Source organism: Lissotriton helveticus, chromosome 8, assembly GCF_964261635.1.
Source record: "Lissotriton helveticus chromosome 8, aLisHel1.1, whole genome shotgun sequence".
In the NCBI taxonomy this organism is placed as follows: domain Eukaryota; kingdom Metazoa; phylum Chordata; class Amphibia; order Caudata; family Salamandridae; genus Lissotriton; species Lissotriton helveticus.
The window spans coordinates 615,263,162-615,289,040 of NC_136069.1; positions in this window are offsets into that span (position 1 = coordinate 615,263,162).

Genomic DNA, 25,879 nt, shown 5'->3' on the forward strand with positions numbered 1-25,879 from the left:
CAGTGGAAGATCTTTTTGCCTGCCGGATATGCACTAGCATATCCTTAAGGTTCTTATTCCTTCTGTAGGCTAGTAGAGGTAATGGGATAGGAGGAGCATCCATATCCAAATTGAGAATATTCCAGTTTTTATTTATGATGTTCCTAATTTTGTAGTTCAGAGTGGAATGATTAATCACACATGTAATCCGATTCTGATTTGGACCCTTAGATCCTCATAATAGCACAGATCTGTCATAGTATTTCGCTCTTTTGTATGCATGCCGAACGAGTCGATGGGGATAACCCCTCTTAAGGAGCCTGTCTTTGAGGGCATCTCCATGTTTATGGAAAGCGGTCATATCCGTGCAATTGCGACGGATTCGTAAGAATTCCCCAAAGGGGATGGATTCCCTTTGGCAGTTGGGATGGTAACTATCAAACTTCAGAATAGTATTCTTAGCTGTTGTTTTCCTAAAAAGGCTCACTTCCAAATGCCCATTGGTACCCTCAATACTGATGTCCAAAAAGTCAACTCTTTGGTTGTTGTCGTTCACCGTAAACTTAAGATTAGTGTCACTGGCATTAAGCCAAAGAACAAATGACTGTAACAAATCAACAGAACCGCTCCAAATAAAAAAATATCATCTATGAATCGCCTTCAAATAGAGACATTTTCAAAAAATGGTGCCAATTCATTATAGATATTCTGTAGTTCCGATTCTCCCATAAAGGTATTTGCCACACTTGGGGCACAAGAAACCCCCATTGAAGTGCCCTTAATTTGTTTATAAAGGCTGCCGTTGTATTCAAAATAGTTATTCAAAAGAACAACCTCCAAGCATCGTAAAATGAAAACATCTGGCCGATCTTCTGGGTATCTCTGTAGTAAGGCTGACGCTGCCTGTAACGCCCGACATTGAGGAATGTTAGTGTATAACGCCTCAATGTCGAGCGTCACAAGGATGTCAGTCTCTGGGTTGAATGGTAAGCCCTCAATCTTATTGATAATATCACTGGTGTCCCGAATGTACGAGGCATACCTCTGTGTAAGGGGACATAAAAATGTATCAACATATTTTGATAAGGGCTCCGTACAAGACCCAATGGTGGATATTATAGGTCGCATCGGTGGATCTGTCTCAGACTTATGTGTCTTGGGTAACCCATAGAGGGCGGATACTACCAATTACTCCTCTTAGTGTTCAACTATGGCCAATAACCTTCATTCCGCCAGATCCTCCTCCAATGGTACGAAACGTAAAAGGCATAAAAATAACCCACCCTCTCCTATCCTCTCCTCACAGAATCCTGTTTTGCACTCTATACTAGATGAAGTTCGTGGTCTTCAACCATTTATGCCCACTACTAACGAAAAACTAAAACAGATTGAGTAAAGATGGATTGTCATGGAAGGAAAGGAGCTTGAACTTGAACAACGGGTTAGCGACATTCAAGATGTTTTTTCTAAGATCCTGTTACTTGAGCTAGAAATCCACAAGTTAAAAGTCCACACTGAGGACCTTGAAAATCGTAATCACAGAAATAATCTACACCTTTATGGTTTGCCGGAAAATATTGAAGGTTCTAACTTGGTGGCATTCCTACAGAAGTTTCTTCCTGAACCTTTAGAGCTTCAACCTTCCCCACCTCTTCTAAATATTCAAAGAGCACATTGTCTGGGTCGTTCAAACCCTATGGCAAATAAACCATGTGGGATCATAATGCTTTTTCTGGAATTTACTGAACTAATGCACGTCTTGAGGGCAGTGAGACTTAAGCGCCGTCTTACCTGGTCAGGTCATAACATTTTTATTTCACAAGATGTTTCCAATGCAACAAATGCTTGTCGCAAAGAGTTTCCTGCTCTCCACCCTCAAATCAGACAACTCAACATCCAATATGGAATTCTCAATCAGTGCCTCTGTAAAATCACACATGATGGACGGTCAAGATCTTTTGATGATCCTGATAAACTTAAACGTTTTCTCAATACCATTTCCTCTCACAGCATGGAGACTAATAACTAAATATGTTTAACTTTTCAGGATTGTTAATATGTTTTCAAATGTTTCGCTTACATAATATTTGTTAATTGCTGGTATCTTTTTTCTTCATTTTATATTTTTTCTCTTATGGGTGTCCGTGTTCTTCGTTGTCACCATGCTCCTCTCATCTTGTGTTTTTCTCTCTCTTCAGGTCTGGATTCTCCTCCTTGATCTGTCTACTTGTTTCATTCTTCTATTTTTCTGTCCTTCTCCCTCTTTTTTCTTTCCTCTTTTTATTGTTCTTTCTTTTTGGTGGTTCTACTGTTCATTACTTGTCTTGTCTTTTGTAATGTTCTCATCACGTAATAATTGGTGTCTTTCTTCTCTTTTTATTGGTCCCACAGTTTCATTTGTGTTAAATATGTAGTTTCATGTTCCTGTCTCCTTATATATTCCCTAATTCAACTACATGGTTAATGTCGTCTCGTGGAATGTACGTAGTCTAGGTAATCCTGTCAAACGTCAAGAGGTATTGTCTCATTTATCTAAACTTAATGCTCAAGTTGCCTTTTTGCAGGAAACCCACTGTAATGATGTGGAATCTCTGAAATTCAAACGCCATTGGGTTAATCAAATTGTTTTTTCACCTGCTATTGATCGTCATGGTAGTGTTGCTATGCTGTTTCATAAGTCTATTCATGCCCAAATAGTGTTGTCAGAATGTGATTCTAAAGGTCGATGGGTGATAGTTGATGCTACCATCAACAAAATGCTAATTACTTTTTTCAATATTTACGGTCCTGTGAAACCAGACCCAGAATTTTGGCATACTATAAAAATGAAATTGCTATCTATTTCTAACCCTAATGTGATGGTTGGTGGTGATTTTAATAATTGGTTAGATCCTTTCTCTGACAGAAAATCAAATTGTAAATTTAAACCTGATAAGACCCACAAATCATTCCAATCTGCCATTTCATCTCCTCCTTTATTTGATTCTTGGAAAACATGTAATCCAGATGCCTTTGAATTTACCTTTCTTTCTCCTGTTCACCATACAAGGTCTCGTATTGATTACATTTTAATTTTCAAATCACTACTACCTTGTCTCCATTCATCTGAAATTGGTTCTATTTTTATTTCTGACCATACTCCCATTTCCACCTCTATTGATACATCCCTAACTCCACTCAAACAAGGTCGCTGGCGGTTTAATAATTACCTTTTATCAGATCACACCTTTATTTCAGAAGCGACCGCTTTTTTAAGGAATTTTATGTACTTAACAACTCTTTAGATACCTCTATTCAAAATAACTGGGATGCATTTAGAGCATCATTTAGATCTTTTACCATAACTTATTCTTCTAAGAAGAAAAAGCTATTGAGCAAAGAATATAAAGAAACCCTAAGTCTCATCAAAACTTTGAAACATGAATATTTTTCCTCTAAATACTCCTCATCATTATAAGAGTTAAATAAAGCCAAATCCTCTCTAAACAAAATTGCCACAGTGGATGCTTGTAACATCCTCCTTAAGGTCAAATCCAAATTTCATGGTGGCCATAACAAAGCTGGGAGAATGTTAGCAAATTATTTAAAAATTAAATCAGAATGCAAAAATATTAGCTCTATCCATTCAGAAACAAACAATCAACTCCTCTCTTCTGATTCTGACATTAGTGGTACTTTTCAATCATACTATAATACCTTATACACAGAAACTACTAACCCAGCTGAGGAAGATTTTATATCTTTTTCCCAAAATATACCCAAACCTAATTCCCCCCCCCTGATATCTTTACCTCTCTTGAGGAAGATATCTCTCTTCAGGAAATATTTGACGCTCTCAAATCCCTAAAAAAATCCAAAGCCCCTGGCCCTGACGGCTTTTCAGTAGAGTTATTTTTTAGCTTTTTCTTCAATTTTTGCTCCTAAATTATTAGAACTTTTTAATTCATTCCTATCCAATTCTAAGGCTTGTGGCTCTTTTCTAAAAGTCCTTAATATTAATAATAATAATAATAATAATAATAATAATACTGATGCTTGTAAAGCGCGAACAGCTACCTCACAAGGAGGTGTCCCGGCGCTAGGAGAGAGCTTTCAGCTTGAGACAGAAATTAGGTGAAATGCTTAGGTTTTTTGCATAAAAAGCCAGGTCTTTAGGAGTTTCTTAAAACTTGCTTCTGTCGAGGTGGATTGAATAGCCAGAGGCAGGGCGTTCCAGAGTTTCGCCGTGCCAACAGAAAAGGATCTGCCCCCAAGTCTGGCCTTCCTAACTCTTGGTATGGTTAGCTGAAGCAGGGAGTTGGAGCGTAAATGTCTTTCCTGATGGTAGCGGGGGAGTCTAAGTTTTAAGTAGTTAGGGCATGAGCCTTTTAATGCTCTAAACGCCAGGGTAAGAGCTTTGAATTTAATTCTGCTCGCTACTGGGAGCCAGTGCAGTTCGCGCAGGTGCGGAGAGACATGATGTTTAAAAGGAATCGATTTTATGAGTCTCGCAGCCGCATTCTGCACTGTCTGCAGGCGCTGCACCAGGTATTTGGGCAGACCAAGGTAGAGGCCGTTCGAGTAGTCCAGTCTAGAGGTAACTGTTGCGTGGACTACCGTTTTGCGGCACTCAGCAGGTAGGAGAGACAGAAATTTGCAAAGGTTCCTGAGTTTGTGAAGGCAACATGTGGAGACCTGCTGAACATGCTAGAGAAAGAGAGGTTAACGTCCCATCTTACTCCCAGGTTCTTCGCATTGGTTCCAGGGACTGGGGCTGGTCCCATTTCGGGGGGCCACCATAGGTCTGGAGAAGGACGCGTATTTTTTCCAAAGAATAATACTTCCGTTTTGGATGCATTCAACTTAAGTTTGTTAGTATTCATCCAGTTAGCTATATCTTGAAGGCAGCCCTTAATTTTACTGAAAGCAACCTCAGATACTTCATAAAAGGGGAAAACTAATTGAGTATCGTTGGCATATGAGATTGCCTTGACCCCCCATTTGGCGATCAAAGTAATAAGTGGGGCCAGGTAGACATTAAAAAGTAACGGGCTGAGTGCAGACCCCTGGGGGACACCACACCAGAGACGTTTTGGTTTGGAGGAAAAGGTGCCTAGTGCAACTTTCTGGGAGCGATTCGTTAAGTAGGATTGAAGCCAGTTCAGTGCTTTACCCTCCAGACCTGTGTCTCTTAATCTTAACATCAATATTCCATGGTCCACTGAGTCAAAAGCGGCCGATAGATCCAGGAGCACCAGCATAGCTGATGCTCCTGCGTCTAAAGACCATCTAATCGACTCAGCAACCTCAATTACACAGAGCAAGGCACAAAAACAGCCCCCAACCCGCTTCCCGCTCCCCGCTTCCCGCCGCCTGCGTGCGGCCACGCCCCCTTCCCTTCTGTGCCCTCCCCGCTCCCACCTCCCAGCTGTTCCGCCCTCCCTCCCACTTGGCCATAAATGGCGACCGTGCAGCGCAGGTGATTGTGACCTGACCTCAGGACACCCCCGCGCCACACGGCCACCAGCTGTAGCGTCTGCATACCCTTGCTACTGTCCTCAGCCTCGCTGAGCCCGCCCCGTAGACCCCGCCCCCCGCCGTCATATTTTGCGTGTCATCCGTTGATTTTGTGTTGCCTGTATCGTTTTGCTTCTGTGTTCTGTGCCATACTTAATCTTATTTTATTTTTATTTCTCCTGTTTTTGTGCCTTGCTCTGTGTAGCGCCGCTCTCCGTGCCCCCCCACCCGCTTCCCGCTCCCCGCTTCCCGCCGCCTGCGTGCGGCCATGCCCCCTTCCCTTCTGTGCCCTCCCCGCTCCCACCTCCCAGCTGCTCCGCCCTCCCTCCCACTTCGCCATAAATGGCGACCGTGCATACGCGCAGCGTTGACGCGCAGCGGGCGCGCCGATTGTGCGCCGAAGGCGCGCCAAAGGTAAGCCCGTCTGCGCCCGTCCGCGCCAGGACCGCGCCCAGCGCCAGGACCCCTGGCCCCCACCGACGGAAGCTGACCCGACGGACCTATGACGCCACAGAACTCAACGCACTCAACACCGGCCGAACCCCGGGCTGCTACCGAGCCACACCGAAACGCACCCACGGACCCTTCAGCTGCCACTCCTGCAACTTCACCTGCAACCGGACCCACGCCACACCAGCACCCACCACCAAGCCGAACTCCAGCAGCACCCACCTGAAGTGCATCCTGCACAACACCCGCTCCGTCCACAGACACGCCGTCGAGCTCTGGAACCTGCTCGACACCACAGCCCCAGACGTCGCCTTCCTCACGGAAACCTGGATGAACGCCTCCTCAGCGCCCGACATCGCCATCGCCATCCCGGACGGCTACAAGATCATCCGGAGGGACCGCGTCAACCAGACCGGAGGCGGCATCGCCATCATCCACAGAAACACCACCCGCATCTCGACCGACACCGACGATACCCTCGCACCCACCGAACACCTGCACTTCCAGATCCACGTCAACCCCAAGACCACCCTCAGAGGCACTCTCATCTACAGACCCCCGGGACCACGCACACAATTCAGCGAGGACATCGCCGACTTCATCACCCCGCACGCCCTCCCCTCCGCTGACTACATCCTCCTCGGGGACCTCAACTTCCACCTGGAGAACAACAACGACCGCAACACCACCACCCTGTTGGACAACCTCGCCAACCTCGGACTCAAGCAACTGGTGACCACCCCCACCCACTACGCCGGACACACACTCGACCCGATCTTCTCCTCCAGCAAGGACATCGCCTTCAGCCACGCCACGGGACTCCACTGGACGGACCACAGCTGAGTCCACTTCAGCTTCAGAAGGACCACGCTCCACCATCATCAGCAACAGGTCCCCCGCAGAAGCTGGAAGAAGATCACTGCAGACCAGCTCGCCACTTCCCTGAGCAAGAACCCTCCCACCATCACAACGAACCCCAGCCAAGCGGCCACCAACCTCACGAAATGGATCAGCGACTGCGCAGACAACCTCGCCCCTCTGAAGACCCCGCCGAGCAGATCCGGCAGCAAGAAAGCACCATGGTTTAACGACGAACTCAAGAGCTCCAAAAAGAACTGCAGAGCACTCGAGAAAACCTGGCGCAGAGACCAAACACCGGACAACATGACTGCCCTCAAGCTCGCCACCCGAAAACACCACCAACTGATTCGCGCCACCAAGAAAACAGCATTCAAGGAAAGACTGGACAACAACGCACACAACAGCAAAGAACTCTTCAACATCGTGAAAAAGCGCTCCAACCCCAACGCCGGAAACAACGACATCACCCCTTCGCAAGACCTCTGCAACTCCCTCGCTTCCTACTTCCACAACAAGATCGCGGACATACACAACAGCTTCAGCACTCAACCGATGCACGCCACGATCGAACCACCCCCCCCCCACAACCACCCTCCGTGCCTGGACCCCGATCAGCACCGAAGACACCGTCAACACGATGAACTCCATTCACTCCGGATCTCCAACAGACCCCTGCCCTCACCACGTCTTCAACAAGGCCGACGCTGTCATCGCACCCCACCTGCGGGACATCATCAACACCTCCTTCGACACCGCGACCTTCCCGGAGAGCTGGAAGCACGCCGAACTCAGCGCCCTACTTAAGAAGCCATCAGCCGACCCCATCGAACTCAAGAACCTCCGCCCCATCTCGCTGCTCCCATTCCCGGCAAAAGTCATCGAGAAGACCGTCAACAAGCAACTGGCCGCCTTCCTCGAGACGAACGGCTCCCTCGACCTCTCGCAGTCTGGCTTCCGGGCCAACCACAGTACCGAGACCGCCCTGATCGCAGCCACCGATGACATCCGAGCCCTGCTCGACAACGGAGAAACAGCAGCCCTCATCCTCCTGGACCTCTCCGCGGCCTTCGACACTGTCTGCCACCGTACCCTAGTACAGCGCCTCAGCAACGTCGGAATCCAGGAGAAGGCACTGGAGTGGATCATCTCATTCCTCGCCGGAAGGACACAGAGCGTCCGCCTCCCCCCGTTCAGATCAGAGGCCACCGAAGTCATCTGCAGCGTTCCTCAAGGCTCCTCGCTCAGCCCAACACTCTTCAATGTCTACATGAGCCCCCTCGCAGCCATCGCACGCCAGCACAACATCAACATCATCTCCTACGCCGACGACACCCAGCTGATCATCTCCCTCACCAAAGACCCCCGTCACCGCCAGAGCCAACCTACACGAAGGGATGACAGACGTTGCCAAGTGGATGAGGAACAGTCGCCTGAAACTGAACTCGGACAAGACGGAAGTCCTCATCCTGGGATCCGCACCCTCCGCCTGGGATGACTCCTGGTGGCCCCCCGCCCTGGGCAGCGCACCCAAACCCACAGACCATGCACGCAACCTGGGCTTCATCCTGGACTCATCCCTCTCCATGACCAGACAAGTCAACGCCGTCTCCTCGTCGTGCTTCAACATCCTGCGCATGCTACGTAAGATCTTCCGATGGATCCCCACCGAGACCAGGAAGACGGTCACTCAGGCCCTCGTCACCAGCCGTCTGGACTACGGCAACTCCCTCTACGCCGGAACCACCGCCAAACTCCAGAAGAGACTCCAGCGGATCCAGAACACCTCAGCACGACTCATCCTGGACATCCCCCGCCGCAGCCACATCTCCGGACACCTGAGAGACCTGCACTGGCTCCCGGTCAACAAGAGAATCACCTTCCGTCTCCTCACCCACGCACACAAAGCCCTACACAACCAAGGCCCAGAATACCTCAACAGCCGCCTCAACTTCTACGCTCCCATGCGCCACCTCCGATCGACCAGCCACGCCCTCGCCGCCGTCCCCCGCATCCGAAGAACCACCACAGGAGGAAGGTCCTTCTCCTACCTGGCCGCCAAGACTTGGAACTCCCTTCCGACCCACCTCCGCCTGACCCAAGACCACCTCGCCTTCAGGAAGCAGCTCAAGACCTGGCTGTTCGATCAGTAGCGGACCCCCTCCCCCCAGCGCCTTGAGACCCTCCGGGTGAGTAGTGCGCTATATAAATGTTATGATTGATTGATTGAATAAGGGCCGTCTCGGTGCTGAAGCTGGTCCTGAATCCTGACTGTGTTTCATGTAGGATTCCGTTTTTCTCTATGAAACTGTTCAGTTGGCGCTGAATCAGTTTCTCGAGCATTTTTCCGGGGGCTGCTAGCAGGGAAATGGGGCGCAGCTTGGTCAGGTCGTCAGGAGCACCATTTGGCTTTTTTTTTTAGAGGGAGGAGGGTGGCATGTTTCCAGCAGTCAGGGAACATGCCAGTTTCAATGGATGTGTTCCAAATATGAAGAAGAGGTGCAACAATAGCCGTTGACATCACTTTCCAGAGTTTTGGTGGGCAGGGGTCGTCTGGGCCTCCAGATTTGCATTTATTTAGATCACTCATGGCCTCTTCACGGGAGATGTGATGGAATTGGGCCAAGGGAGGCGGGGGCGAATCTTTTATTTCTGAGTCCGCCATTACTGTGGGCGTAGGGTTAGAAAAGGTCTCATAAACCTGGATAATTTTTTTGTCGAAAAAGTCCGAGATGTCTTCGCATAGTCTCTCTGATGGGGTAATCTCAGTGTCAATGGCTCTTGGTTTAAAAAAGGATTGAACAATCTTAAAGACTTCTTTGCTAGATTGCTCAGCTTGTTGGATGGAGGTCACAAAGAATAATTTCTTGGCTTTTTTTATAGCTTGATGTAAACCCCGTAGGGCTTTTTTGTAGCAGTTTTTTGCTGCTTCACAATAGTTTGCCCCCCAAAGGCGCTCCAGCTTTTTACAATAGCTTTTTATCTCCATCAACTCTGCGGAGAACCAGGGGGCGGTAGGGGATTCTCTGCGAGACGTGGCCGTTTTGGCAGGAGTGATGGATTCCACTGTGTTGCCTATCCAGCGGTTTAACAGCACTGCATCGGCGTTCACATCCGATGTCAGTGGGGGGGGGGGCAGCTGCAAGAGCAGGACATAAGGTGGTAGCAGTTAATTTAGCCCAATTTCTGCATATGTAGGAACGTTTGCCTGTTTTGTCATTCCTAAGCCAAATAAAGACCCTTCCGTTTGCAAAAATGTTCACCCTATATCATTAATCAACTATGATTGTAACATTTTTGCTAAGATTTTGGTCACCAGATGGGAGAACGTTATTCCTACTCTTATTAATCCAGACCAGACTGGTTTAGTTAAAGGTCGCTTAGCTTCTGATAATGCCAGAATGTTTTCTAATATTCTCACTCTCAGCAAAAAACACCCCTCTCCCTTAGCAGCTCTATCTTTAGATGCTGAAAAAGCTTCCGCCTGAATTATTTGGGACTTCATGATTCATACTTTACAATGGTTGGCTTTGGTCCTAAGTTTATTTCATCTGTTAAATTGCTATACACAGATCCGAAAGCATGTGTATTTGTTAATGGACTTTTCTCCCCATATTTTTGTCTGCAAAGGGGTACACGCCAAGGATGCCCCCTTTCCCAATTACTCTTTTTCTTATGTTTAGAACCCTTCCTTCAACGTCTTAGAAATAATCCTCAAATTTCTGGTTTTACATTAAAATCCCATCACATTAAACTTTCTGCATATGCAGATGATATTCTTCTTTACATGTCCGACCCTGTCTCCTCTTTACCCCATTTTTTACAAGAAATGTCATTGTTTTCTCAAGTTTCTGGATACAAACTAAATTTCCTAAAACTGAGATTTTGCCATTACATGATTCATGTTATCAAAATATGTTTGATTCTACCAATTTTACAGGGTGTCCTCAAAAAATTAAATTTTAGGAATTTGGTTTTCCTCTAATATTCATGACACATTATCCCATAATTGTACTGCCCTGAAACTCAAAGTTACCAAATTGCTGTCCTCTTGGTCTCCGTTATTTGTATCTTGGTGGGGCAGACTTGATACAATTAAAATGATGATTGTTCCCCAAGAATTATTTATTTTGTTAACGTTACCTTTCAAAATACCTAATTATTATTTTTCCCAGATTAACTCTATTTGTCCTAAGTTTCTTTGGAACAATAAACGTGCTTGCATTGCCCTATCCAAATTAACTCATCCCAAATCTGAAGGGGGTGTTCGATTTCCTGATTTTAGATTATATCACAATGCATTTTTGATTCGCCAATTTTATGCTTTGTCTAAAGATGATCAAAATGTATCTAAACCTCCATGGGTTTCTGTTGAAAGCTCACTGTTAAATGATTTTTCTTTTCAGGATGTGATATTTATGACCAATTGCACTTTTATTTCTCAATTCCAATTTTGAAATATTCTCACCACCTATTACACACACTTTTCTTTAAACCTTTTGACGAATATCAATATTTCCTTGCCTCATCACTATGGTTCAATAGACACATCAAATTTCGTCATACATCATTTTATTTCAAACATTGGAAAGAAAAGGGCATTTTTTATGTTAATCAAATGATTGAAAATAATTTGATTCTACCTTTCCATCAATTGCAAGAGAATTTCAATCTACTTGATTCGTGCATTCAACAATAAAACGTTCTAGTTCCAGTACTTCAGAGTTGTTTGCAGAAGTTAATTTCTCAACCTTTCCCACTCTCATTTACACCTGTTACTCCCCTATAGGAACTTTCTTCTGACACTATACCTAGTGCCTCTTTCATATATAAATCCCTATCTAATTACCCATGCCCTTGCAATAAGTCTAGTGTTGAGCTTGAATGGGAACAAGATTTATCCCAAACATTGTCGATCTCTCATTTGGACAAATTATGGCAGAAACTATTCAAAACCCCCAAGGCTGCAAACATAACACAATCTCTATATTTTATTTATAATAGAGTTGTTATTACTCCCTCTATTCCTCATAAGTTCAACCAATCAGTTTAATCTTCTTGTTGGTCATGTCTCAATGCTGAAGGTTCGTTAATACATTTACTCTACTACTGCCCCAAGGTTCATGCTTTTTGGAAAACTATTTGGTCAAAATGTTTACTGATTTTTTCATATAAACTTCCATTTAACATCCATAATGTATTTTTAGGTACTCTGTCTCCAGACTTTGACTAAATCCTCTCCAAATCTATTTTATTTGACTTGTTTATTGCTGTTGCTTTTAAGGTTATATTAACTTGCTGGAAAGACAATTCTAAGCTATCCTTCTTACATTGGTGCAATTTAATATATGATGAACACAGAATTGCTTCAGTTTCTCAAGTCTCAACTCACCTACAAATCAAATCTGATTTATTATGGTTACCATTTAATACTTTTCTGTCTTCAAACTCGCCTTTTCCATAATTGCCTCTTTCATATTCAATTTCTCTTTTCTTTTCTTTTTCTTTTTCTTGTTTCTTCCTATTTCTATCCCGATCCTCCTCATTCTTCCCCTTCTCTCTTTTCTCTCTTTTCCCCTTTTTTATAATAAACATTTCTTACTGTAGTTTCTTTCTTCCAGTATTAACACAGATGTATTATATTTAAACCTTGAATAGTTAAATCATCCTATCATTATATGTTATACTCTAACCATTTGTACAAGTTCATGCAATCTTCTGTTATCTTAGTCTTAATTTCACCTTTTTTACACTTGTACTCATTGTTTATTTTATATTCATATTGCTACTTGAACGTGTTATTTATTTGTATTTCTGTGGTTTTCTCTTTAATAAAAAATTATATAACAATTTTTTTTATTGAGAGTTCTAGGAGATAAAGAAATACAGAACTGCAAAAATAAAGTGCATAGTGCGAGACGATCAGAGTATAGATGCTCGAGGTGCTTTACACTTAATCACCGTACAGAGAAAAGGTACAACAGTACAAATCCATAGTATAAAATCTAAAGTGCAAAACATTAAGAGCATACATACTCAAGCAGTCTTACAAATAAAGTGCCATGTTCTTGATAGGGACAGTAGTCAGCAGTCAGTACTGAGGGTCTGCCTGAAGTGTCACTCCAGCTCATAGGACTGGTCCAGAGCCTCTTGTCAACAGGGACAGGTCCAGGCCTCGATGCACACCACACCCTTATATCATTGTGACATCAAGGACGATATAGAAAATCATGATACCAAATATACATGCAGTTGATTACTCAGGACAGCAGAACACACCAGTATAACACACAAGGTACACTCCCATCCCAACAATGGATAATTTAAAAGAAGTTTTTTCATAGAAGTGTGGAAAGATTCTGTAAATAAGCATTGGCAAAGCCAATAGAGCTTTCTTTGCCAGTGCTGATTTTGTCATCTCTGGCAAAGTAAACAGTGATAACCAGCAATCTTGAAAGCCTATTTCCTGTACTTTCAAGATAGTCACTTTCCTGTGGGATTCAGCATGGCTTGACACAACAAGGCGGCTATCTTGAAAGGAAATACCCCTTTTATACACGATGGCATCCACATCGTGTCATGCCACACTGCTTAAAGAAATGTGTCAGCCATCTTGAAAAAATAAAAATTGTATTTTGTATACTTTTAAGATGGCTGCCACATTGTGTGAGGCAACGTGGCATTGTGTAACATGGCAGTGGTTTTGAAAGTATAAAAATTGTATTATTATGCATGCTTTTAACATTATACTGGCAATGGCTAAGTCAGTTGCTGCAGCTGGAACTCTTGAAAGTGTAATTGTTATGCTTTCAAGATGACCATCATACTGCATAATGGCTGCATTATGTAACAAAGTAGCCATCTTGAAAGTATGCCGGCATACTATTAAAAGCATCTAGCATTGGCAAAGCAAATAGTGGCTGTAGTGTGAAGCAAAAGAGAGGTGGCAGGAAAGGGCTGGTGGGGGAGGGACAAGAGAAAGCTAGGTGAATGCAAGAAGGTCAGCATGGTACAATACACTACTGAGCAGCAGCAGTGCTCAGTGTTATGTTAACGAGGGTGGGCGGATAGACATGAAATGGGGAGGTTAAGAGTTTGAGGGAACGATCGTTAACAGGCATTACGTAGATAGGAAGAGCAGAGAGAAGGACATGCCCTCTCATGGAGTGATAAATGAGGAATGAATATTAAAAATGGCAGTTACGTGACAAAAACAAAGGAAGGGTACACTTCATCCAATCAAAAGTAATTACAGAGTTCATTCATTTTGACTATATTATTCTAACCTTGGTTTGCACTTTAATCTTTTCAATTCTTAAGTGTTTCGTAGTATGATTCTGGTTTCTATATGAAGATGAACTTTAAGTTCAACGCCATACTACCTAATGGAGAGCCAAGTGACTTGTAAGGAAGCCATGGGTCAATCATTGCTTGTGAATAAGTAAATGCTTTCCTTTGCTGAAACTTAGCTAATGTGCATTAAGTCCCGTGCTACCCTTCCATCGCTGTCCTATAAGAGCCTTCCTCGCATTACTAACAAATATGTGTCTGAAAAATTGCTTACTGCCACTCTGAAAATACAAACCCGCATTCAGGACTCAAGGTCTGAGACATAAACTTTTGCATGGATAGCACATTGTTCCTCTGGTAACAGATTGTTCCTCTGTTAACAGGAAATATTCCAACCAATTTATTGCTCGACCATGGTCAGTGTTGATTAAGCTCAAGGTCACAAGATTTAGAACAGATTCATGGGCCGGTGTAAGTGCTCTCTGAAATTTCAGTGGGATGCATCTGTCATCTAGTGCCCTTTAAAAAACATCCTTGCCAATCTCTAGTGTAACAAGGGTGATAAGGACCCTTACGTTGGCAATGAAAATTGACCCATTACCACTGGTGAGGTAGTAAAAGAGAGTCATAGAACGGGTACAGGGGTTCCCTTAAACCTATGGGCCCTGGTGCAATTGCACCTGCTAACTCATTGATAGCTAGCCTTACGCCAGGCTCAGCTGCATAGTACATACTGAGTCATACAGGAATGCTACTTTTCTGTTTAAATGTTTTTATGCATGTCTTAAAATGGAACGGGCAAATTCACATTATGCAATTATAAGTCTGAGTAGTACTTCTGGTGAATTGTTCTGAAATGTCCAACTCTCTATTAGCAAAAGTGCAAAGAGGGTGCAGTCCTTCCTAAGTGTACTAATTGTATATTAATATTTTCCTGAATATTCCCATTTGAGATCTTTTGGGTCTATTCACAAAGGCATGGAAGAGAATGTAAAAGAGTACCACAGGAGCACTAGTAACATGCTCGAAAATGCGTTTGTGAATAGGCCCCTCACTCAGAGTATGAAGCCTTCCTAGAAAGGCGAGCACAGCACACAGATTGTCCACAAAGCCACCTTCCCATGGAAAATGTATCCTTCCTGGCCTCTTTTGGAACATGATCAAGAATTCCGTTTTGTATTATTTTGTTTCTGTGTCTTGTATTCGAAGTCCCTATCTGCTTAATGTCATGGACAAATCCAGTCACTCAGAAAGAAATCCTATAAATCCATTCTAGTTAGACAAGCGTCCCACCCATTACTTTGAGAACGGATATGGGAAAAGGAAACTATTGTTTCACATCGCTGCTGACCTTAATAAGTCAAACTTGCTTCTTTTTTTTTTAAACAATTTTTTCAAACAACATGATTTGTACTTATTCAAATTTCTCGGGCTAGTCATACATTTGGTTTGGGATTCGGAATAAAGCAGATGTTCGCTTTTCCAAACCTGTCTCATTTTCAGACACAATTCTGTTTCACTTTGTTTCACATATGTCTCTAATCTGAAGGTAATTCTTAAAACCCAGACTTTGAAGCGGGTAAATGTATGTTTTTACTTTGCTCGTACTGAAGTATGACCCTCAAGGGCACCAAAAATAAATATCGACTTTGGAAGAAACAATAGAAGCAAATACACTTTGTTTTAACAGAATTTATCAGGACAGTCCCACGTTTTCTTTTTTTCTCTTCCTGTGGAAACTAATGTTGTGAATATGAACTCTCTACCCTTGGCTGAAATAAGAAACAGGGATTTTTGATTGGCTCCTGATTTGTAAACGTTCATAAAGATGTGTCTGGTTCATTTAAAGTCTTTGTCTCGTAAATGTATGAATTTGAAAGGAAGGTCCTAATTTGGAAAATCGAGGCTAGGCGACTGTTTATGGCCAATAAGTATTCTGGGGAAACATACACTTTTAAAGTTGCACAAACTAAAAGGGTGATGTATGAGGTGGTTAAGATTGCAGTTAAAATGACCGTGCTTTTAGAGTGTAAATGATACAGTTGATGCCTTTGCATAAACAGCCGCCCTAATGTCCACTCAAAACCTTTCTCAGTCTTTGATAGCTTAAATGTTGCATCTGAATGTCCTTGCTCTTCTCTACCTCACTGTGTGTATGCTTGTTCTTGTCCAAGCCTCACATCACTAACCCATTGTTACCGTTCTAGCAGTTTTTCCTGACTTTGTCATTTGCACATTTCAGGCGGCAAAGATGAAGTAGCCAGTGCCCTAATTACTATAACTCAGAATGATTCTGGATGTCCTTCAAGTAAATGCCATCTTGGATAAAGCAGAGAAAGAGGAACTATTCCTAGCAAAGATTTCTGATGAAGAGCTTAGCCACAATGGTAAATGTGATTGAAATACTAGCCTAGCACAAAATGCCCATGGATTCGTTTCTCAGGACTGTGGGTACTGCTTTTGTGCATTCATATTTCCTGGCAGATGAAAATCAGAGTCTACACCAAGGATGTTGTTTGCAGGCATGCAGTCCTAATAATTAACTTGTTCAGGCATTGTCTTCACCTTTATTTTGTGTCTACTAGGTCCTGCCTGTCTCTTTGGAGCTGTAGATTGCTATATTTGACTAGAGGAACTTAGATGGTGTGCTTGTGCAAGGATAGTCAGATCTGTGGTAAAAAACAAGTAAGGGGTGCCATGATAGCACACTACCTATAATGATGCAATTATTAAGTTCAGGTTGATAAGTAAAGGAGCTTCACACCCAGCTCTCTAGAATGTTAATCTAGACCATGTCACTTTCATTGCATCTTTTTTTATCCAATTTATGAAAGCATGATATTGTATTTCTATTTCTTTAGGGTTACTGTCTCTCTGCACCTGTGTAGCACAATATGCACCAATATGTATTTTAATCAAATATGAATATCGTTTTCTATTACTGCAGTGCTTTTTACCCTCAATATGCTTGCTAAGTTTCATGAGTTTGGTAGGCGTATAGAATCCATTTTATTTAAGGTACTACATTTACAAATTCCCTGCTTCTTGTAGTAGGGCCTCGTTTTCAACAGTGACAACCAGAAAGGTAATTTTAAGAAATAAATGAAGTCAGCAGTGTATTAATGTATTGTATCTTTCACCTCAAGGACGTTTTACATTTTCTTCTTGAGATCATCCTGTGACCTGACCATTAGATAGGTTTGGCTGAAAGTGACACAATTCTGTCACATGTTTATGCTCCATAGACCTCTATTGAGGAAAAATGAATATAAACTACCCAAATTCAATCAATCATATAGGATTTGCAGAGCGCTGAGGGTATCCAGGCACTGGGGGGAGGAGGATGCTGCTGCTGGGAGGAATTAGTCGAAGAGCCAAGTCTTCAGGTGTTTCCAGAACTCCTGCAAGGTGGGGGATGTGAGGAGGTGGAGACCAATCCACAACTTGACCGCCAGGTTAAGGAAGGCACGGCCTCTGCTCCTGCGTCTGTGAATGCGTGGAGTGTGGCTAAGAAGAGAGATGAGGAACGAAGATTGCAAGTAGGTTGGTGGACGTTCACCCTGTCATTGAGGAAGGCAGGACATTTGTTGTGAAGGGCTTTGTAGCCATGGGTGAGCAGTTTGAACTGGCATAGTTTGCTGTTGCAGAGCCAGTATAGAGCTTTGAGGTGGGGGGGGGGTGTGCCTCTAGAGGTCCAGGATGAGCCTGGCTACTGATTTCTGGATGGGGTAGAGTCTGTTTAGTAGTTGAGTGGTGATTCTTATGTAGAGGGAGTTGCCATAGTCCAGGCAGCCAGTGACATGGGCCTGGGTGACAGTGCGTCTGATGTCGAGAGGGACCCATTTGAAGATTTTTCAAGGCAGGTGTAAGGTAAGAGAGCAGGAAGATGAGACAATGTTGAACTGCTTCTTCTTCGAGAGTTTGCTATTGAGTATTATTATGAGGTTTCTTGCATGGTCTCTGGGTTTGGGTGCGGGTCGAGTTCCGTTGGCCACCAGGAGTATACTCACAGGGAGTTGTTGCTCCTGAACATGAGTATTTCTGTTTTGTCTGTTTTGAGTTTCAGGCATCTACTTTGCATCCAGATCGTGACACTGGTCATGCACCTGTGGAAGTTGGATTTGGTGGTAGGTGGGTCTGAGGAGAGTGAAAGGATGAGCTTAGTGTCATCTGCATAGGAGACCAGGGTGGCCAGAGGTGCCATGTAAGTGTTGAAAATGGTTGGGCTTAGAGAGGAACCTAATGGGGCACTGCAGATTATGTTTTTTTAATCCTGTGGTGAAAGGTGGGAGGCAGGTGCTTTGGGTTGGTCTGGAGAGGAAGGTGGAGACTCATTCGAGGGCTTTTCCCTGTATCCTCATTTGATGGAGACCTCGAGGGAGGGTATGGTGGGACACTGTGTAAAATGCTGCATAGAAGTCATGGAGGATCAGAATGGCATCTCTCCCCTGTCCAGGAGGGCCCTGATGTCTTCTGAGGCCGCGATTAGGGTAGTCTTGGTGCTGTGATTTGAGCAAAACCCTGATTGGGAGGGGTCCAGTAGGTTGTTTTCGCCAGGTGAACAGTGAAATGGAGGCTTATTGCTTTCTCTAGCACCTTGGCTGGGAAAGGCAGTAGGGAGTAGTTTTTGAAGTTTTTTAGGTCTTTGGGGTTGGCAGTGGGCTTTCTGAGGAGCGGTTTGATTTCTGTGTGTTTCCATCCTTGAGGAAAAGAGGCAGATGTGATGGATGCATTGATGATTGTGGTAAGTTCATAGCTTAGTATGTTTTTTCTAGGTTAACATGTGGTGGGACAAGGTTCCTTGGGGGCTCCCGAGTGGAAGGAGACGATAAGGGTGTCGGTTGTGTTTGCAGCAAGAGGTTTCCATGTGATTAGTGAGTTTTGTGGGAGGCCATGTTTGCATCCATTTTAGCATTACATGCTTTAACTGGCCATTCTCTGTGTGATTGAAATTACAATTGTCTCTTGATTATTGGTGGTGCTATTTTTGCATTAAATGTTTGTTGGACTTTTGGCTTGCTGATGTGTTGTGTTTTATTTTAGCAACATCAATTTGAGGATATCCATGGCTTCATATTCTTCATGTTGGTTTATGCTAACTGCTGGAGGCGGCATAGTCAATTAATATTATGAACAGCTGTTTTCATGAATGAAACATAAAAGACTATGGCACAGATTTACAGAGAGTTCATGCAATGAATGGCAGCAAATAAAGTTGCAGCACTGTGTTGCGTGAATGGGAGTAACAGAACTGCTACATCTACTAACAAGTGGCACAGTTCTGCTCTTTCGCTATGCTTGTGCACTTCTGGCAGCCAAATCAGGTCCTTGTGCGCCATAGCGCAAAGGTGTCTGAACTGTGGACTGTATAGATTTTGTGCAGGAAGGGGTTCCTCATCCGCATAAGCAATGCCTTCAGGAAATTTCCTCTTTGTCTGTGTTCTGCAGCATACAGCACGCATACTAAGAGGAAAAAACAAGGAGAAACAAAAAGTAGTTATCCCCTTTGCACTTGCCTCGGGGAGGATTTTAGGTTTGGATTCTTCAGTGCACTCGTGTTGAACAGTGTTTTCAAAATGTCTAATCCAATTTACTGGTGTGCTACTCCATCCAAGCACTTTGTGCTAATTGAAATGTCAACTGTGTGGGGCAGACAAGTCTGTTCCAGAGGATGTGTGCACTTTTTCAAGAACATTACAGTTTCTTCAATTCTTCAATATATTTAATTATATTCTGAGACATTCCTTAGTATTCTTTAAATAATATTTATTGATACTTCAATCTCATACTTCAATCACAATTCGTGGAACACAAATTTCATCCTTTCTGATTATCTACATTAGCTGTCTTTCGTGTTACCCAATGCATTGCGGGTCTAAATGTAGACCCTTCATCAGGGGTCTGTTAGGAAAGAAACGGAAACTTAATGAGCTAGTCTTAACTAGAAGGTTACATAAGGTTATTTACACTGTCAATTCTTTGGCTTCAATAAACATATCATCTTAAATGTCTAGGAATTGCATTCATACTGGCTAAGAGCATATAACAAAGTTCTCGAGTTCAGTCATGTGAAATAGAACTATTTAGAGGTTAGTGGTGTGGCTCACCGGTTAAAGGCAGCAGACCCGGAAGCAGAGGACGGCCCGGGACCAGGGTTCAATTCCCGACGCGGCAGGGTCGTGGACCAGGGTCAGCGGACTCGATAATTCTCGCCTCGGTGCCTACTCTAACCAGGGATCACACTCGGCAACTCTGGGCATTAGCTTGCCTCATCTCCACAACGGCCCCCCACAAGCGCCGGGGATGCCTGGTTTCACCTTGGAGATACCCAGTAGGGACCATCTCACAGGGAAAGCCAGGACGGGTTCCCCAGCGGTCTATAGCGCAGAGATACTCCTTCGGGAGTCGATTCTAGCGCTTTAGAAACCCACAATTAATTAATTAATATAGAATGTTACAAAAATCATGCTAAATGTGCATTCCTCATTACTATATATTTCACAAGACTGAGCATGTGGACTATTATGGCCTGCCCAGCATCACCAAGGAGAAACAATAGAGTAGTTCAGAGTCACGTTCATAATTCACAATACTGTGTCGGTCCCAGTCTTAGCGAACCGAGACTGCTGCAGGTTAGGACAGAGGCTCGCAGGCAGAGCCGTATATCGCACAGTGTACTGCCATACCAAAGGGTGTCATCTCCAAGTTGGAGAACAAGTTCAATATCAGACTCATCTGTCCAGAGTTGTAGATTTCTCTGTACTTTAGCCACGCACGCAGTTGTGTACAAAGGAGGAGTGCTCATATTTTTACTACACGTGAAAACTGCAGTGTGGGTTAGAGTTGTTTCTCTTTCAGAAGGCGAGTGGCTTAAATTATCGAATGTTTTCTTTCTTTCCTTTGTTTTATACCATCCACTGATGACATTTTTTTGAGATACAGCATTTCCTTGTAACGTTAAGATTGTACTAATGTCATTAGCCTTTCACAATGTTTAGTAGGGGAGGAATAAAGTATCAAACACAAGTCTCGGTATTAACAATGTATGACTTAAGTAGTAGTCAATATTGTTCTTTCAAACTGTGAATTCGTTTTCTTGTATTTGTGTTTCGAATTAGCTTCATGTGGGTGTATTACACATTACCAAAATATGTCTGCGTGCATAGGCGTTCCAAAAAACACACGTTGTCAAAAGCTTGAGAACATAGATTGAAGCTTGCGAACATTTAACAATTAGAATCTGCTTTATTTGCATTTTTTTTTCATCTGATGTACTGTAGCAGCGAAACTCAATAGTATACAAGCAATTTTTTAAAAATATAACGGGGGACTTGGTTTAAATCAGGATGTCATTACATTTAACCGAATATTTGTAAATCAAATGCGTCAGAGATTATTTCAAACTGAGAAAGAAAGATGCCTTTAAAAGGTGATATGTGGGAGAATTGGAGGCAATTCACAAAAGAACAAACTCAGTAAAGATTTGGCGAATACTCACAGCAGTCCTCGTAAATGGGCAAGGCAGAGTACATCCTGCTTAGAACTTAGTAGAGATATTATGACAGAAGAAACAATGCCAGGAGATTGTTGGCCTACAAATTGTGAGCTAGAGCTGACAGGGATAGAATAACAGAAGTAAGGGACTGGACCAGATGTCTTAATATAGCCAAGCAGTGGCGGTTCCTCCACTTTGGCGGAGGAGCGTCGCCTCACTGCTTTTAAGCAGTGTAAATACAGAAAACATAAAATGATAATAACTTTGAGTTATTATCATTTTATGTTTCTGTGCTGCTTTTGTGGGCGGGTGGGGCTGCTCTGCTCTCGGAACAGGGCAGGGGAGGAGTGGTTTGCCCACTCTTAAGTGCACATGACTGTTTGGCCGGCCCTCTGGGACTAGCCAAACAGTCCTGCGCATTTTCCCTGTTCTCTACGCAGGCTGCAGTGCAGCCTGCATGGAGAACATGCCCAGGCCCCCATTCCCTGGCTGAGGTTCAAACCTGGGTGCTTACCAATCATAACGCTGCATCGCAGAGTTGTGATTGGTATGGGGTGCTTGGCTGTGCTTCCTGTTCCTGGAGTCTGATGAAGGAGAGTAGGAGCAATGACTCAGGACCTGGTGGCAAGGTAAGTGTTTATTTTTAAAAACATTTTCTTACATTGCATCCCCCCCTGCATGCCCCCTTCCCACAACTGCTCACCACCTGTGAGCAGTGCCGGCCGCTACTGTAGCCAATTCTTTTGAAGTCTGTAATGCAAATCTGTACCATAGAGAAGGTCGACCCTACTCGAAATGACACACTGCTTAAAGTGCTAAATCTCCCCATCTTTACCAATAAATTAGCCCAAAAATCATCAGCTCATTGAATTGGAAGTAGCTAGATGTGTCATGGCTAGGATCAATGTAGCAATCGAACAATCCCAGACTGGTTCACACCCCTATTTTATAAAACATTCTGGCATAGTCTTGTCCAGTGGCAGCTGCCACAGAGGAGTATGGGTGAGGTAGGGGCAGGGGGGTAGAAAAAAAATCCCATACCTGGGTGGCAGCCGCCGCCTCTCCTCCATCCCCTTCTGTTCCTCTGGAAGCACACAGGCTCTCCTAACCCAATGACGCGCTGCTGTCTCCAGCATGACAGTAGTGTTGAGAATGGTCTGAGTGCCCTGGTGTAGCACTCAGACAGGAAGTGGGAGCCTTTGCATGTTCTCCACCCAGGCTGTGCAAAACAGCCAGGCGAAGAACATGCTAAGTGCACTTTAAGTGCCCCAACCACTCCTCACCCTGCTGACTGTGACAACAGTCCAGCTCGCTCCATCCCGTAAAAAACTATAATATGATAATACCTTTGTGTTATTATCATTTTATTTTTATCCGCTAATCAAAGAGCAGTGAGGTGGCGATCCTTGTCCCACTACTGACATGATTGCATAACTAATTCCCTAAAAAGGGTCCATATCGACCTCAAGCCTTTAAGCACTGATAGCCCTCATCCCAACGTGCTACACAGACCTTCTGAATGCCGCTCCTACAGGGCAATATCATTGTTGAATTTGAATGCATAGCTGTTTACTGGAATATTGGCAACATGTCTGTGGGTAGCTTGTTGGAATAGGTTGACCTAGACCTGTCCTGCTTTGCACCAGGAAGAAAGTTCACTGACAACAAAAAAGGGTGAGTGACATAATCGACAACATCAATTGAGCACAGATGAAGGCAATGTGCTTTCACTGGATGCAGAGAAAGCATTTGGCTGTGTAGACTGGTACTATCTCTTGAAAATGATGGTGGCATTTTGAAAAGGGTAGGGGATTATTGAGTGTAAACCATTAGGATATAAAGGCTCAACAGGTTGTCTCATGATTAACGGAGCACTGTAACTACAGATTAAACTTGAGAGTGAGATAAGGTAAGGGTTCCCCTCTAGACACTCCAGCCTTTGCTAACAATGGACCCGCTGGAGATTAGACAGTGAAGGAATGAGAGAGAAGAAGTAGTCAAAATAGGGAGAGACTCTCACACCATCTAGATGTGTGAAGACCGATGTGCTGGTGTCAGTTAATAACCCTGTTCAATCCATCCCTGCCACAATGAAGAAACTAGTAGACTATAGGAGGGTCTTGGGGTTTATGATTAATGTTGCCAAATCTTAGTTCTTTATCATCTCCACCTCTTGGGTTCAAACAACTCTACTTCAGGTCTGATTTCCATTCTACAGGCCCATGGGAAGCAGCATATAACTGTGGAAATAGACTCCGTTCCTAAACAGACAACACACTATTCATACTCTCCCTGTTGGACAAGACCACAAACAAGTTCTCCACCTGTCCTCATTCACTAACAGGATGAAAGCCATCTGTCTCAAGCTCAACACCAACAAGACAGAAGTAGTGATCATAGGCAAGAACACTTCACCAGGGGATGCCAACTGGTGGCTGGACAAACTTGTTCACACCCACACTCAGAACCAATGCCAGGAACCTCGGAATAACGATCAACAGCAAACTGGCCATGATTTCACAAGCCAATGCCCTAACTTCATCCTGCTTCTACACCCTCAAGATGCTGAGGACGATCTTCAAATGGCTCCCAACCAACACTGTTGCTCATGCCCAAGTCACCAGCAAGTTAGGCTATGGAACACCGTCCACGCCAGGATCACCAAGCAACTCAGTAGAAGACTCCAAACTATCCAGCACTTGGCAGCCAGACTTATTCAAACCTACCACATAGAACTCACATCACACCACACCTAAGGGAACAACACTGGCTTCCGATATACAAACACACTCAATTAAAACCAAACATACACCAAACATACACACAATACAACACACTACACAACTTAGGCTCCACCTACCTAAACAGTTGCATCTCCTTCCACCAGACAGCTCTGCTCCTCAGGACTCCTACTCGCACACATCCCATGCATACACAGAACCAGCTCAGGAGGACAGATGTTCTCTAATATCACTCCCAAGCATGGAAAAACCTCCCACTCCACCTCAGAGCTTCATCCTCTCTTCTTGAATTTGGCAAGAAGCTGAAGACCTTGGCTTTCAGTTAACCAGCCCACCACATGCAGGGCTAGGCACACACACCTGCTCAGTGCCAGGATATCCTCAAGGTTTATACTGCACTTCTATAAAAACACATAAAATAAATGTAACTGCTCCAAAGGAGGACCAAAGAATCCAGCTAAACGACTCACACATTTTGCATCTGGTGAGGCAGGACTTTGAGTCCTTGCACATGGGGGTTTCACTTGGTGCTGGAGGATCATGGAGGTCTCTTTCAGGATTTCCAAATGATGATACCTTAAGTGCTGCTAACTAAGATCCAGTGGGTTATAGACACATCAATATGGGTTGGGAAAGTGCAGAGACTTGCAGGACACCTCCTGGGTCCATGGGACTGGGCCTCCCCAACATTAAAGATTACTAACAGGCAGCCTAACAGAGTTTTCTGATGGAATGGAGACAAGGTAAGTCTGAAAGCATTTAATACTTCAAGAATGAATGACACTACATTCAGCATTAACACATGGAAAGTATATTTGCTTGAGGTAGGACACAGCCATATTGTTGTGTGCAAAGTTGGCGTTGTTTAATTGGGAGGTAACAAGGCAGGAACAGGCAATTTTTCCATCTCCTTTCACACTGATACTAGACAGCCTGGTTTTACACCATGTTAGAAATGGGGGTTCTGGTTGCCTGGAGAATGCACCTATTCCAGGCAGAACCTACCACCGAGTCAGAGTAAGGAAGTTACACACCCAAGAAAACCCCTGCTCACCCCCTTGGTAGCTTGACAGAGCAGTCAGGCTTATCCCAGAGGAAATATATAAAGCGTTTGAACAGCACACACTACACACTACACACACCACAAAAAAGACTCCACATCAGTTTATATAACAATATCTCATATTCTGTAAATAAACACATAGACTACAATCACAAAAAAACATAAATCACTTTCCCACAAAAAATTGTCATAACATCATAAGTAATGCAATAAAAAAATGTACTCATAGATTGCACACATCATAAAAACATTATGAAAGGCACCATTCCTCGCATACCATACCATCCAAATATAAATCATTACAAAAATGCAGTAATTAGATGCAGAGTGTAAGTGAGTCATATGTAAATCACCAAATATCACCATGAACATATGGGGTGCAGCTTCCCTGCACTCTTACAATACTTTATACAGTAATTCCATCATGTTCACACTCCAACTATTTTCTGGCGTGATCAGGCCTCCATCAGGGATCCACCCTGTGAATTCACACAAGTGTTCCACTGC